Source organism: Oculina patagonica, chromosome 9 (genome assembly GCF_052425735.1).
Source record: "Oculina patagonica isolate OP01 chromosome 9, crgOcupat, whole genome shotgun sequence".
NCBI lineage: Eukaryota > Metazoa > Cnidaria > Anthozoa > Scleractinia > Oculinidae > Oculina > Oculina patagonica.
The window spans coordinates 9,340,347-9,354,204 of record NC_135766.1 but is presented as its reverse complement, the minus strand read 5'-3'; the positions used below and the strand labels follow the sequence as shown (position 1 = coordinate 9,354,204).

At 39.0% G+C, this 13,858-nt stretch overlaps 1 protein-coding gene and 1 pseudogene across 2 annotated transcripts in view; one reads left to right on the top strand and one right to left on the bottom strand.

The window, feature by feature from the left end:
• Positions 1–13,858, top strand: part of LOC144665657 (CUB and sushi domain-containing protein 3-like) — a 546,049-nt gene that overhangs the window by 203,541 nt on the left and 328,650 nt on the right. The gene's annotated exons all lie outside the window — the stretch shown is intronic.
• LOC144666571 (failed axon connections homolog) lies at positions 228–11,789 on the bottom strand (annotated as a pseudogene). Its single transcript, XR_013573211.1, has 3 exons — positions 11,331–11,789; positions 851–1,280; positions 228–329 (listed from the first exon to the last, which is right to left on the bottom strand). The product of XR_013573211.1 is annotated as a failed axon connections homolog (transcript).

Here is a 13,858-nt window from a genome sequence, read left to right as displayed (position 1 = left end):
CGTGCATGAACGCAATATTGGTAAAACAAGCCTTATTAGAGTACTTATAAGGTCCAATACAGTAGATTCTCGGACTTCACAAACAAGATTCTTTGAATGCGAAGGTCAGTCACAAACTGTATCCTTACAAATTTTAAGTATTGGTTTAAAGGCTTATTAGCTGTACCACGCAAAAAAAACAAATACAAATAAAACATACAAATACGAAAAATCACTTAAAAAACGCCCTATAGAAGTGGCAAATAATTAAATGTGAAGGTTTCCTCATCTAATACAGCGGCACGAGACCATGAGGAAGGGCTATAATCTATCGACAATCTATAGATAATCTATCAAAATAAAAATAAAAAAATAATGTAGGCATAATTTACGCAGGGCCCCTATTTATACCAGCCAAATGCTGATTGGGCCACCCTGCCTAAACGAGTCGGCTTGACTTAACTTGAAGCGAAAAAGGATGCGAAGACTGACCAACGCAGAATGACAAAAAAGCTAGACATGCCTATAAGTGGTTCCTAACAACCCTTGACAACACGCGGACCTCTACATCCTATACAATATCAATTAACTAATTCGTTTCCATATCTCTCAGCCGTCGGAAAGTACATTTTCTTCGGCTTACTAAAATTCTTTATGCTTCATAAAGGCGCAATTGCTTATAATATTGATAAAACTGATAAAACGCTACTGCAATCAAACATTACATAAAGTTCCTTACTAGTCTACACTCTGATGTGTTGGTCGCAAGTGCATATCACAGGTAACTAGAGATTTGCAATTGGCTGCAATATAGACCGAGGGCAGATTTCATTGGGACGACAGAAAGCTAATTTAAAAAAACAAAAATTACGTGACCAGATTTATGTTTTTTTGAAATGATTTCATCCCAGTCTGGAAAGTACAGTTCCTTCATCCTTTTGGCGTGCTCGTCAAGATTCTTCGCTTTAGACTTGGTGAGTAAAGCATGCGGACTTTCTGGACAATCCCAGGTAAACCCAGCGATGAAGGCAAACAGTGCTGCGTCAGCTAGACAAGGCTTCTCTCCAAACAGGAATTTCTTGTGGCCCAAAATTTCCGACACCGCAAGCAAATCTTTCTCACCAATTCCATACAGGTCTTGTTCGGAGTGTCGACCAATGCCGTGTGACCAAAGATATTTTCTGTATCGCCTTTGGAACATTTTAAATACCAGATATTTGACAGGCAAGAACAGCTTGGGAAATAACTTTTCTCTAAAAATCCGTGCATAGTCAGAACACCAGCGGCAGTAAATCATGGTCCTGTAGATAGACAGAAAACAGAAAAAGGACACATTAAATCTGGCCATTTCGACTTATTTTTTTTTGTCTGCTTTTGTTCGAAATCTGTCTTTTTTACGTGACTTGGACCTTGAAGAAATAGATAAAACAACAGTTTCAGAAAATATTCAAACAATTAAGGTCGTGGGTTATAGGATATCTTGCCTCTAGTGGGCGGGATGTCTAGGCTGTAAATGATGTCTGGCCCGTTAGGGATGTCCTGCTTGTACGGGAATTTCATTCTGTAAGCTAAGGGATGGGTTAGGTGGAAAACGCAGAGTGCGGAGTGCGGAGTGCGGAGTGTGGAAAATGAGGAGTGTGGAAAATGAGGAGTGTAGAAAATGCGGAGTGTGGAAAATGCGGAGTGTAGAAAATGTAAGAAAATGTAAGAAATAAGAGTAAAAGTAATAAAATGATTTAATGTAAGGTTATATCAAGTATTGCAATTATTAACAAAAGAACATTAACATTATTCAAGCAGTTCATGTCCTTTGAAAAAGCGATCGATCATTTCATTTTCACTGCTTAATCGTATACCTATATATAAAGAACAGTAACAAATATGAAATCAAAACGTCAACGCATGTAATCTGTCCAAGCTATGCATCACTTCATTTTCATAGCTCAATCATGCAATCTTTTAGTGTTTTCTGTAGCTATAAAGAACTGGAACAACAAGGTAAATAAAAAAAATCAATGCGCGTAGCATAATTATTGGGAATTAACAATATTAACGATCAGTCCAAGTGTTTTCAGCAATTCTCTCTGGCCATCGTCGAGGGAGTGGTTAGTGCTGAGGTCGATATGTACACGGCCGTCAAAAACAGGGTTTTTTCTCATGATATGTGCAGGATTGGGATGGTAATAAGTGTTGGCAAAGTCCGCACTGTGAACCGATGCTCCTGTGCTCTCATCCCTGCGTACCACTCGACGGTCGAAGTGCTTGACCACGATGTTGTGTGATGACTGACGAAATTTTTCTGAAAAATTGTCGCCGCAACCATAGCATTTTTTCACACATTTTGGCAAGGCCACGAGGTAATACAAATTCGGCGACAATCCCGAGTGCCATGCTCCTACTGCTGCCGATGCTGGAATAGAAAAGGACCGATGAGGAGGTGCCGCCTGGAAACGAGCTTGTGGTGTGTGAGCTTGGAATGTTGACGCGTATGGATGATGAAAACGTCCTCCAGGGAAAGGGAAGCCTGGTGGGTTATACACAACTGGGTACAATGGATTCAGCTGTGCTTGATGAGCGGCAACGCTTGGCTGGTACGATGCGGGATACAACTCATGTAATTGTGCACCATCCGGGTAGTTTTCAAATTCACTTGCCCCAAAACTTATCCACTCCCCATTATCCACACTAGCCTTTTAAAAATTCGTTTTAAAAATTCGTTGTTTTAAAAATTCGTTTTAAAAGTTCGTTGTTTTACAAATTCGTTTTAAAAATTCGTTGTTTTAAAAATTCGTTTTAAAACATCGTTTAAAAATTGTTTTTTCGGTGGTCCCCAAAAATAAATATGTCACGCATATATCATGTCTTTAATATGTAACACCTGAGTCAAGCCTTGACAAAAAATTTAGCTTGTTGTTATACGGAAATACGTAAAATAACCTGTAGAAGTACGGTTAACGGTATGTATAAATACAACTACAAGTTCGCAGTGCTGCTCACTAGCCTAGCCTTTTAACATGTTTTTTCTACACTCCGCATTTTCCACACTCCTCATTTTCCACACTCCGCATTTTCTACACTCCTCATTTTCTACACTCCTCATTTTCCACACTCCTCATTTTCCACACTCCGCACTTTCCACACTCCGCATTTTCCACACTCCGCACTCCGCACTCCGCGTTTTCCACCGAACCTAAGGGATGTCTAGCCAGTAGGGGATATCTGTCACTAACAATGCAAATTAAGGATCTAACGCCTGTCGAGCACTTGTCTAGCTAATGGGAAATGTTTAGACAGTAGGGATGTGGTTGATGTTTAGCTAAATAGGTTTACCTGGCGAATAGACATGCCACAGGCTTAGGACACCTTAGGACACCTTATTATGTATGTTTTTAAGCGTATACACGACGTACAACGACTGACATCGACAACTTTACGAGATATTTATAACTGGGTAACAATATGGACGCATGCGCGTGATTATACGTCATATAGATTGTAGGAAGTCTATGAGCTAATTTTCATTCAAATTTGAATATTTCTGCCATTCAGAGTACTGTAGCTACATCAATTCAGTGTAGTGTGTGGAATTTTAAAAGAGCGCTTTTAAAAAGAGGTAGAAGGAATTAAATTCAAATTTTCGAATTTTAAACCATCATAACCTGCTGGCAGACTTTCAATTAAAAAATCCGCTTCTGTAATGAAACTCTAGAGATATTGACCGATAAGTTTTTGAAAAGATAAAAGTGTGCTGTGCTACTCGTTCTGCAAACTCTGCCCCAAAATCGTGTTCTTCTCAATTTGGCACTAACGAGGCTATAGACATCGCCGTTGAGTGCAATCTAATATATAGATTTAGCAAGCCTAAAAGCGGAGCTCCCCAGTTAATTATTTTGCACTTTATTGAAACCTGAATTCAAGCCATTGTACAATTTTAAGGCTAAGAATATAATATTCGTTTTATTTTTTTTTTATAAATATTAATATTGTTACTTACTTTTTTTTTACCGTGTCCCGGGGGGGGGGGGGGAGAGGTACTCCCTAAAATTTACTAAAGGGGTGTGCCACTGAGTCGCTGAGACTCTGGACCTGTTCCGGAGAAAAACGGCTCAATTTGCGACCCTGTTCCAGACAAACAGTGCAAAATAGGTACCCTGTTCCAGACAATATCCACAATGAAAAATATATGAAGATAGATATAAAAACACTAGCGTACATCACAAAGCGCTCACTTGACTTTGTCTGTGGCTTGGAGAAAAACCAATGAGAGGAGCGGAGTTTCATAGCTAAACTTGATAGTGTTCCACAGTCAAAAGGGTGATTTGTATACCCTGTTTCAGAGTCAGAGAGGCAAAAGGCATACCCTGTTGAACAGCACATACCCGTATAGCCCTTATATGGGAGTACCGTATACAGCAACACCAAATAAGCCGAGAACAAACAAAATCAATCAAAACGTTTTAATTCCACCGACAGCATTATGATCCAGAAGTCTGGATGGGAAATTATGCTGCAAAACGGGTAATTATGTAACCTTCGTGTAGATAAGGAGGGGGTAGTAGGGCTGCATGTTGGGGTAGATAGGCATATCACGTGGTAAATTAGCAAATCACTTAACATTTAGAGTATAAAGGAAATAATATACATCTACATTAAGAATATGGTTAATTTTTTTTTTCATTCATTCATTTGTTTTTATTTTCACTATTTGCCTATATTTTAATTTTGAATGGAAATGGCAGAGGTCATACATGTAGCAAAGGGTTTACAGCATATTGCCATAAGCTAATGCCAAGCAAACCGGAGTGAAAGCTAACCACAAGCAAACTAGAGTGAAAGCTAATCCCAAGCACACCGGATGAATAAAGCTAACTGCGAGCAAACAGGGGTGAACCTAACTACAAGCAAACCGGAGTGAAACTAACTGGAAGCAAAGAAGGGACATTCTGTAACCCCATCCCACCCCCCCCCCCAAAAAAAAAAAAGGATGATAGCACCTTTTTTACTTTTACATGTCTTTTTGAGTCCCCTTCCTCTTAAGGGGTTTCACTTCACTTACAGAAATAAAAAAACCAAAATTCTGGGAAGATAGAATATTGTTTGTGAGTCTCAAACTCAGTTTTGTTCTTTGATTACGCAGAAAAAATAGAATCATGTTTGCTTGTGTATAAAACTATGCAAGAAAAAAATATAGCATCAATACTTTGACTGCTCTTTTAAAAATTTGTATGCTTTATTGTACACATTTTTGTGGAGTCATGTTGCCCATTCCTCATGGAGTTCACAAAGTAAGCAAATGAGTCACAATTTGGTTGCTTCATGGTACCTAATGGATACTGCAAATTTTATCTGGCTTTAGAATATTTCACTAATTTTAACATTATAGCTGTTCTTATAAATTGTACGCAGCATACAACACATAAGAATGAAATTGGTATTGCATATTGCTTGCAATCACGATTTTAACGTCTATACTTTAAAATTACAGTACCACCAGTTTCAGCATTACCAATCCAAATTCAAATTATTACATTGCTTTTTAACTCCACTACCTCCCCCAAGGTCAACCAAAGATCTTATGATATACAGTAATTAGACAACTACATGTAAGTCTTGTGTAGTCGAGGGCTCAAAATATTTGGACACTTACAGGTCATGTTAACCGGCCAAAGAGATTTTAGCTTGGTCACATGTGGTTTCTTACCAGCCAAAACATTGAAAATAGCAATTTTAAACTCCCATTTATTTCTGCTGTTACTGTTTTGGCTGCATATTCTTAAAAAGATCACTTCATAATGCCCTTGTTACATCTAAAAAGATGTGAAAGAGACAGGTCAATCAAGAAGTTGTTTTCTGAAGTACACTGTAAATACGTTAACATTTAAAATATAAACTTTGCTCATTTGCAGCTTTTCTTGATTTCAATTTACATGTAATTTACTAGTCTCTTGAAAATGGCATCATGAAGACACCCAAACATCAAGCTGGATAATCTTAATCCTTCCTGTTTTCTTTTGATGTCCTTGTCCACATTCTGTTTTTGTGTCTGTGGCTCTGCAAATTCTGAAACTCATGTTAACCCTGAAAAAAGTCAAATGCCACAGATTAAATTAAAATTGATTAATTGGCATGAATATCAATAATTTATAAAACAAAACACTTAACGCAAGCTTGTATAAAGTGAAGCAAAACCACTGGATGCGAAAGGATACCTTATATATTTAACAGAGATGTATCAGCACAGACTATTTTTTTTTTACTGATAACTGCGAAGTCAACTACAGAAAAAAAACCCGGTAACTCGAACTCGGATAACTCGAACAACCTTGTTTACTCGAACTCACTTCCATTTCCATTGGATTTGACCCCACTTTTCAGTCATTTTTACTCGGTTAACTCGAACTCGGATAACTCGAAAACCCCGCTAACTCGAACTAAATTTTGTTTCCCTTGAACAAAATTTGGGTCAAACTTTTTACCCTGATAACTCGAATTCTGGAACTTGCAACTCGCAACGGTTGCCCATTGATTATAGCAATGAACAGATCATGTATTTGACAGTCATTTTCCACTATTAACAAAAGAATGTGTGGTCGCTTTAGAGTTTCTGGCAAGATAAGTTCAATTTGCACAGTACTGTATACTGAAGTGCTTAAAAATCAGTAAACTATCAATTATTAACTTGGCAAATAAAATATTCAATCAACCCCGCTAACTCGAAAAACCCCGCTAACTCGAACTCATTTTCGTTTCCCTTCAGAGTTCGAGTTAGCAGGGTTCTACTGTAAATATTTTAATAAACTCAAACCATCACTGCAAACCCTTACACCCCCTCTTAATTAAAAGGTTTGGCCTTTAAATACTCCCCCTCCCCTCTACCCCTATATATACATGTACATGCATAGGAAAAACATTGCCACATCTTAAAAGCTTTTCTCTTAACAGTAATACTAAGATTTTTAAAGATACACATTTAATTAATAATAAGTTTGCATGCACAGCTGCATACAGTGTCTAAAATGGCATGGATTTACTCACAAAGATTCCAGTTTTCCAGTAGTCATTAACCTTTGTTGTGTGCATTTTCCAAATTCCACAACAAGATTGTGATTTTTTTATGACAAATATAACATTTACTGTTGACATTCTGAATGAAACCAGCAAAACAGACCTCAAAATCTCAAAATTGTTGACCACAGGCAGACCACCCTATGTGTTCGTAGTTAATTATTGTTGTTGACATGAGACGAACAAAAGAAATTTTGAAATCGATAAGGGCTACTGAAATAAAGCTTTAGAAATAAAATATCTAAACTACATTTCGCTCTAAATATCTCAATAAAGTTTAATGAAATGTTTATCGACTCATGTGTCGTATTTTTTCGCCTGCGCGGGCCGTTTTAAGCGCTTTTTTAAAATTCCAAACAGGCCGGCCGTTTCAAATTAACCAATCAGCGCTTGGCTTCCCGCGGCAGCCAGCCGCGGTTCAAAACCCCAACCCTGCCCCGCACAGGAGTTTTGACACTTCCGCTGAACTTCAACCAAGCGCTGATTGGTTAATTTGAAACGGCCGGCCTGTTTGGAATTTCCCTGGTCGCTATGTCGAGCACCGATCATAGTCAGAAAGCCATTTGCATGATTTCAGCATGGATTTTCTCGGAAAATGTTGGAGGGATGAAGCTAAAATTCGGCGAAGAGATAGAGCAACAACTCACCGATCGACAGCCGTCGTCAGATAGGTGAGTTTTTCATTAGTTTGGCGTTAATTCCGGTTTGAAGTGGAGGAGGTCGTTTCTGTCGGCCGCCGACTTGCAAGCCTTGTCTCCTCTTTCTTCTCTTACCGGCCTTCGGCCGGCTAAATCAGTCAAAAAAGCGCTTAAAACGGCCCGCGCAGGCGAAAAAATACGACACATGAGTCGATAAACATTTCATTAAACTTTATTGAAATATTTAGAGCGAAATGTAGTTTAGATATTTTATTTCTAAAGCTTTATTTCAGTAGCCCTTATCGATTTCAAAATTTCTTTTGTTCGTCTCATGTCAACAACAATAATTAACTACGAACACATAGGGTGGTCTGCCTGTGTGTTGACATTGTTATGTAATCCACATGAACGCTCAATAGTGAACAGAACTACATGACAAGTGGATTATTTAATATATTTGGGAACGAAAGAGCTAAGTAATGAAGCTGAAGTTTATTTACTCTGACTAAATGAACAGTAATTTTACCTCCATCATAAATATCAATAAACTGCCTACACTGAATCGATCTATTTCACTCGGAGCAGTGTCGGAGTTAACGAAATTCCAGGTGCTTCGTGCAAACTGACATCACTTTCATTCTCATCTCGGCTGCTCTTCCAGCACTGTAAAACAAAATAATCATATCACAAGCATTTAAAAATCGTAAGCTTAATTTTCTTCGAGATGTGTTGAAGCGATATTCTTTGTGAATTCGTTCCTCGAAGGCCCAACAATTATTTGTTTACATAATCAAATCCTCCTATTTGATCAGTAAATTCTGGTAAAACTGAATTTTAACGAATAGTATTTTTCAACATTGTTCATGTCACAAGCAAATGCTTAGTGGCGAAAGCAAGTAAAATGTGCCGTAAATATAAGCTTACTTTGCGTATAAAGTAAGCTTAAGACAAAACGTAGAGATATTAAATGACGGAAACACTGCAGTTTTGTACTCACCTTCACCAGTTGGCCGCAGTAGGTACACTCGTCTGCTCGTTTTATCTCCGTTCCCTTGTTCTCCGCTATTTCTTTGCCTGTTTTCTCGGCACCTCTCTTGCTATTTTAGTCGCTTTTCTTCGCTACTTTGCTACCAGGTTCGACAGGCGCTTTGCTATACTTTTTCGCCTGCTTTCTGTCCGGGTTTTCTGGATCTCTCGCGATCTCTTTCCCGTCGCAAATCGCTTAAACCCTGTTTCCTCGAAGTTAAGTTTACCCTGCTCTCGTTTATAGTCATCGGCATAACAAGGAGCCAAAATAAATATGTTTGTCTCAAGTTCTAACTTTCAGACTAGCTGAATAGGATTTAAAAATACGTAGTAAATTTTGAAAATTTCTTTGCCAAGAAACCTCACACTGCAAAATTATTTCGCGCCAGTACTGCGCGAGTTGTCAAGACCTTTCAAGATCCCGGATGTGCGCAACACCGTACGTACGCCGTACGCGCCCGCGAGGCATGCCGCTAGCCATGATGACCATGAAAACTCGGATGCATAGGTTTCCTATTTTATTTCATGTGTTGTTTTTTTTTTTCATGTGTTTTTTTTATGGGTATGGTGCTCCGCTCTGCGGCCCTTACGGGCCGCTAAGGAGCTCCGCTATTAAAGAAAAGATGACATCCATAATCTTTCATCATTTGCCATGTCTCTGTAAAAATTGAGCTTAATCGCACCCATAATAGCTGAGAAAAAAAGTGTTTAAAAAGATGCAGGTCAAGCAAAATCTCGCTTCATGAATTTATTCATGCTGTAGGTATCCCCCGCGACCTTAACGATAAATTTCTAAGAACTTGAAATTGCTCTTATTCTTTTTGATCCTTTTCAATTTGACATTACAGCATCTCAGTCGGACGAATCCTTCAACTTAGCGTGAGGTACGTTAAGCGACGGTTTCGCAAAAGAACAAGTACAGTGAAACCTCGATTTAACGAAGTGCCAAGGAACTGGGGAGTTTTTTTTTTTTCGTTTATCGCGGGTCCTTTATATCAAAAACCTCGATATATAAACAAATTTGCGGAGAAACAACCAAAATGTTTGTTATATCGAGGTTTAGTTAATAATTGTTTCTTTTACGCTGCTACGTTGCACTACCCATGCAGCATTATGCATTTACAGATCTGAACGACTGTCAAAAATAACATTTGTGCTTTAATGTTACATACATATGGACATAAGTCTTTGGATTTGTTCTCCTGTTACAGGATTAAAGTATTTTTATCCTTGTTGATCTGTTCTACATTCATCGTATGTCGCGTGTTATCCATATAATCCGTTAAATCGGGGTGCATTTTACGTTTGGGCTTCCGGATTGTGTTCGTTATAACAAGGATTTCGTTTTTTTTATATATATTTATTATTATCTTTATATCGAAGCTCTGTTCCATACATTTTACTGTAACTTTGCGCTTGCTGAAGTTTGTTAAATCGAGGTTTCACTGTATACGATATCACGCTTACAGAAGCCCCGGGGTATCCAATCGAACAAAATCGAACCAAAAATCAATCGAACCCAATCGAACACCAATCGTTCGATTGGGTTCGGTAATCGAACAAAATCGAACATCTATTTTGCTGTGAGTTCGATTTTCGAACCAATCGAACATAATCGAACACAATTGAACTCAATCGGGTTCGATTTTGTTCGGACTCTTTCTCTTGATAAGTAAATCACGCAGGGCTAATCAAAATCAACTTTTATTGAATGGAATAAATATAAAAACGTCCAAATATCGAACTGAATGTTAATGTTTAGTAAAATATATTTCGCCCGTTCAAGATGTCCTAACTGGCCTCTAGTGTCAGTCACTTTAAACGCTCTTCCTTTGGAACCGATCTTCTTAAAAATTCCAAACTCTTCTCCCACATCAACGCTAAAAGGACATTCTTGATAACCTTTTACAGTACATGTAATTTCGATGTATGCAGTCTCCTCCCGGGTCTCCTGGAAATCGCTTCGGGTTCTTGACGCTCTAGACATTTCTGTTTGGGTTGACCAAAGCTTGCAGAGATTCAAAACCTTTGGCAAAATTTCTCCCACGTGGCAGACTGCTGACTGGTGTGCCCGTGGCTATTGTGCGGGCAATCGTCGTATCCCGGGGTATGGTGAACCGCCAAAAAAGGATTAGGGGAACGGTGCACCGTACAATATGTACACAGTATAAACAAACAGGAGTTCGGTAATCGAACGTTCGATTGAGTTCGATTGTTGGTCGTTCGGTAATCGAACGTTCGATTGAGTTCGATTATTCACTGTTCGGTAATCGAACGTTCGATTGAGTTCGATTGACCAAATTTTATTGTGAGTTCGATTATGTTCGATTACCGAACCCAATCGAACGATTGGTGTTCGATTGAGTTCGATTACCGAACGTTCGATTGGATACCCCGGGAGAAGCGGATATTCGCAACTTGATAGAACCTGACGGGGACTTTATACTTCGAGAAATTCTCGTGATGGAAATAGGAAAAACAGTTTTATTTTTTGGGGGGTCTGAGTTATCCAGACATCTAGAAGGTCTCACTTTTCAAGATACACTTTTTCAAAGTCGTTTGCCTCTGTGTTTTTCGAGAAACCGCACGATCAAACACCTAACATAAAAACTCAACGCTTACCAGAAAGTGTTTTCCTCCAACATTGTACGAATGCTGTGAGCAATGGCTTTTTCTCTGGCGCTCAAATGAGAATCAATATCCACTTGGAGTTCTTTCTTCAGAAATTGAATGCAGAAATTTGAATCAGCCACTTCTTGCCCGTTAAACTCGATCCACGGCATTTTTCCCTTCTTGGAAAACTGAAAACCATACTCATTTTCGTACGGGATCTTTGTCATACGAAGGAAAGTTTCCAACTTTAAACATGGCGGACTTACACTCACCACCGGGCATCCATCGAACACAGGGAACTGATGTAAGATAACTGTGCCAGGCTAGGTGGGCCTCTTGTTCTTTTTTCGCTTTGTAAATCTCTTCCCGAGGAGATAGATAACAAGAAATACAACAGCAGCAATTCCAGCATACAGAACAGACGCTGAAATCTTCATGTTGTTGGGTTTCGTGCAGGTATGTAGGTAGAGGCTCTAATTCGCTGTCACGGGACAGTGGAGTATTCCGCTTTTCGCGGTGATCCTGGCTACTTTCCCTTGGGCCTATTTGTGCTTTTTATATCCCTTCCTTTTGAGGAAGCTTAAAAAAATAATTTCCTTCTTATTGGTACGAGGCTCTAAGGACTGTTATCGACAAAGTTTTCACAAGTGAATGTGCCAGGCAATGACGCATGGCTATTATTTAAAAACGATCGGTTTAGTACACTTATCACTTGCGTAACTTGCTGATAGATTACACATTAGGCGAAGGAGTAAGAGTACTGCTCGTCATGTCTAATTTTACACAAGGGGAACGTCTGTCAAAAATAGCTTTAAAAGCCTTTGAAATACCGGAATGTAATTTCCCCTACCCTTTCCTGTACCTTAATTAGTGAAATCCCTACTATTTTTAATATACCTCCAGCCTGAAAAAGGTTCTTTTTCAGTTTGAGCCTTCCCATCGAGTCCACTTTAGAGAGTCCCCCCTCTTCGAGTTAAGAACAACTTTGAATTCAATGGGATGCCTCTAAATTGAGCTCTTAGATCAAGAGATTTATCAACCCAGGTCGATAAATAATAAGATCTTCTCTTTCTAAAGGTCAGCCCTTTTGTTGACTTTTTCTTTTTTTGTAAACTTCCTTGTGTGTATGCATGGACATGTGGGTTTGTCTCTACACATGTAGCTACGAATAACCTTTATAAGATCAGCCAAGGTAACTTTTAATTAAACAAACAGTAAAAATTGGAGACAACTTTATATGCTTATCGGGATTTGACACTTTCGCCGAGTGTCAGCTCCTGCGAAATCACGCGGAATGTCATCTGATACTTAACAGACGAGGTCGTAGGCCGAGTTGGCTAAAATTAGACGACAATCCACGGATTAATTGAGTACGATAATTGTTTTATTATTCAACAAATTGTCAACGAGACGCATTTTGCAGCTTGAGAAACTGTGGTTCAGTTATTCAAAGCTTTGCAAGACTTCGGACAAATCTTGGCAACCTATGTATATCGCAGGATATCTGTTATGTTACCAATGTTATTGCCCCCGCAGGGCTTTGGCCCAGAGGCCAAAGCCCGAGGAGGCATTATAGTGTCCCCCGCGTATAAGTAGTTACATAAGGAAAATACAGAGGAAATACAGGGGAAAATACAGTGCATATAGTCAGAAGCCAGAAAAAATCTCGACTTGGTTGAAGTGAGCGCGCAAGCTAGTATCGGGTAATGATGACGTCACAATAGGTTTTGCCTGCAAATAGTATCGGGTAATGATGACGTATAAAGCTAGGTGTTATAAAAGCTAATTAGAATGATGTGCCAACCGGAAGAGCCTACGTGACATCGGCAGACTTGCATATAATTTTCTAGCTTTTGTCGGTCAGGAATAAACATCTAAAGCGATGCTTGCTGAGAACGTTTGATCTTTTAGTCAGGGCTTTGTATTCGGTCGCTGCACTTCTAGTAGAAATTCGTAGCCTACGAATACAGCCCCCTCTCATTCGCGTCCAGCAACGAAGAGCGCTCCACGTGAACATTTTCCCCAGGAGGTGACCGGACAAAACGAACAAACCAAGCAGATAGATTATTAGCTGCGAATACAGCCGTCTCTCATTCTTCGTTGAGGGACGTGAATGAGAAGCGGCTGTATTCGCAGGCTAATAGATTTTTCTAAACGCTATTTTCTCGAGTTATATTTGTTCACGTGAAAGCTTAAACACCAAGGGATTTTGTTCAATTGACTTCAATTTTTAAGAGGAATTACTTCATCATGTCGGTCAGCGAAAATGTGTAAAAACAAAAACGTGTCGGCGATTGTTTTATTTATAAAACATTTTGCGTCGCGAGGCTTTTCTGTACGATCAATGCATGTTTTTTAGTCCTTCTTCAAAAATGCTCTGTAATTTTTTACTGTAATCGAATACGACAAAACGCCGACACGTTTTTAGCACTTTCGGGAGCGGAAACCATCGAACAAATCAAATTAGCGAATTTTAGAATTCGTTGTAAGCTAATTCCAACTTTCGTATTTAGACTTTTACGTAAGTTTTTGAGATT